Raw genomic sequence first — 3,257 nt, forward strand, 5'->3', positions numbered from 1 at the left:
AAACCTACACTCCCAATAATCCAAAATGACATCAAATGGACACAATATAATCAGAAAAAGGGGCCTTAAACCAACCGAGAGATAGGTACAATTACACAAAACCAATTAGAACATGACACAAATCATAGTGACACGTAATGACTAAAACCACAGAAATCATAAAACAAAGAATACAATGGAATAGAATATATCTTTATTGTCGTCATACAAAGTACAACGACATGTCTTTGGCAACCGTCACTGCAGTAAAAAATAGACACAAATAATAAGAAAATAAGAAAAAGCAGAGGTGGTAGCGATGATAACATTCAATGTCAATGTGCATACACTTACAGTCTAAAAAGGTTAAAAGGATGCAGGCAAAATAGCCATACATACAGTATTTCTAAATAGTCTTGGTTGCAGTCTTTGAGTCTCTGTTCTGGCAAGAAAAACATTATTGTGATTATTAAAATATACCTCATCTCTGTGATTTATATCAGAAGTGAAACAGTGTTTGTGTCACTTGGCTTTTAACTGGTTTAATAATCTGCTGTATATTCACACTTTGTACTGGTCTCCTCTAGATGTCAGTAAAGCAGTACGTGACTTTAAACCTCTTCACAGAAGCTGCACATCTTCCTGCTCACAGCATTTTAAAACGTCTGCAGCTGGCGTCTCCATCTTCTCTTCCTGCTTCCCTTTCACACTCAGTTAAAAAACAAAATAAACATACATTATGCAGCCGTCACTGTGAGCTAGACCAGATCTGGCGTGTGTCCTGGGAAAACCTCCATGGGAATGTGATGTCCTCACAAAATGTAAGAATTAGGAGTCATTTTGAGGTCCGTCGGCATTTATAGCTTCGAAGGTTGCTTGCTCTTGTTTGAATTTGACACGCGTTGCATTGAGGCTAAGGGTTAGTGATTAAATGTCAGATTAAATGTCACGCGTATATGTCAGGGAAGGAATTCAAGCCCATAAAATGCAATACAACAAAAAGAAAATCTTGCATTTGTGCCACTTTGTTCCTGCTTCTCTGCAACAAACGTGCACACACAGATGTTTTATTCTTGCAGGGACATAAACATAGCATCAGAGTCAATAAATGATCCAACGTGAAGTCTAAAGCAGAGATCTGTCCTTACAGCAGCTCCTTATCCCCCTGATATGTAATGGAAAGGACACTGTGCTGACTTCACACGCAGCCAAGCATCTTTCTTATCCCTGAAATGTGGAGAAACAAAGTGACAACATCAGCAGGAGACTCACTTCAGAGTAAAGCACACAGCGGGGGGGGGGGGGGGGGGGGGAAGAAACACACATAATTGATTGTGTTTTTCAAAAGGTCCTTATGCTTTTTAGGGTTTTCCTTTTCCTGTAGTGAGTTATATGTTTTAGTGCATGTAAATGGTCTGCTAAGGCTAAAATCCCTCCAGAGGGTCAGGGTTGGTAACTCTACTTTAAAGAGTCCTCTCCTGCTGATGTTCCAACCCAGTCTCACAAAAAAACGTGTAATAACTACGTTGGTCCACAACGTAGGACGTAGTATTTCTACAAAAACGATCTTTCTCCCTGCAGAAGAAAAAAAACATGGCCGAACTTCATTTTATTCTCGGTGTAAAATGCCTATTTTAAAGTTAGTTTGGCCATTAAAATGCGTTTTGATGTCATTCGAGGCGAGAAATATGAGTTGTTATTTCAGATTATGTGTGCAGTGGATGTACATGATCTTTAGTTTGCTAGTTATTACGAAGATTACTTCAGGAAATTGTGTCCATACAAATTTTTCATTGTTACCAAGGTGGTTGCTAGGGACGCTGCTGTCGATATTATTTCTGTTATGCTGTGTAACTGTTTAATGGTGTTATCTTTATTGCTACCCCCTTCCCCGTCAATGTATAGTGTTGGTCCACAGCGCAAACTTATTAGTTGAACAAAATCTGCATCTAAAATTGTGGCATAGATCGTTATTTTCCCCTGTGCAATTCCAGTCTCATATCTCACATCACATCGTCATTAACAAATACCGGAAACAGACCGAAAACATTTAAAAAAATAATAATAATACTTTATTCCGAGTGTGCTTGCTTTTCTCTTTGAAAGTCATGACATAACGGCATTGTAATACACGGTTCGGCTGCATTAAATATTACATCTGCCGTAGTTCTCTATTTATAGAGCCCTGATGAGAAGACTTCATGAGGAACTGCCGCCAACACTGAAAACGTGACGTGGATCATAAATATATCAGCAATTAAACAACATCTTACATTTCTTTTCACACAATACGTCTCCTTACAGTATCAACACTAATTCGGCTGACTTTTATATTTGATCCGATTGGTAGATAGGCTGTATTTACACCATAAAGGTGCACAGCTGATAGAAAGGGACATCTAGTGGTTAAAGCATGTTATTGAATTTCATTATTTTTATTATTAGATATTAATAGGATCCCTATAAAGTATATTCATTACTCATTATTCTCTACTAATAGTTAATTAAAGACTGTATATAATGACTATTTTGCACATCCCTTTCAAGATTTCAAGATTTTCTAAGGTTTATTGATATCATATTCACAAACGGTGTAGTTATGCATTGAATGAAAAACTTGGGTCGCATGTTCCTCAATAGTGCATTACAAGACATCTATCAATATTTGTGCATACCTCCAGCAATGTTAACTGTTGAAGCACTTATTTTAACTGATATTATACATATGTATTATACTCTTATAGGATGTGGATATTTCATCTCCGGCCTTGTCAGGTATTGAACAATCAATAAATAAAGAACACAGAATTATTAAATATAAAACACAGAATTTGTGTGATTATACTAAATGATTTACAAATAAAGCAATAAAGATAACACCATTAAACAGTTACACAACATAACAGAAATAATATTGATAGCAGCATCTCTAGCAACCACCTTGGTAACAATGAAAACTTTGTATGGACACTTGTATGGGATCTTCATAATAACTAGCAAACTAAAGATCATGTACATCCACTGCACACATAATCTGAAATAACAACTCATATTTCTCGCATCAAATGACATCAAAACGCATTTTAATTGCCAAACTAACCTTAAAATAGGCATTTTCCACCGAGAATAAACCAAAGTTCGGCCATGTTTTTTTTTTCTACAGGGAGAAATGTGAAAATCACGTGACATAGACGCCAGCCATTGGAATGAATGGTGAAAAAAAAACGTAGGGATCCTACAATTTAAGAGGCGTTTTTGTAGAAATACTACGTCCCAAG

This window comes from Notothenia rossii, assembly GCF_949606895.1.
Source record: "Notothenia rossii genome assembly, chromosome: 6".
Lineage (NCBI taxonomy): Eukaryota > Metazoa > Chordata > Actinopteri > Perciformes > Nototheniidae > Notothenia > Notothenia rossii.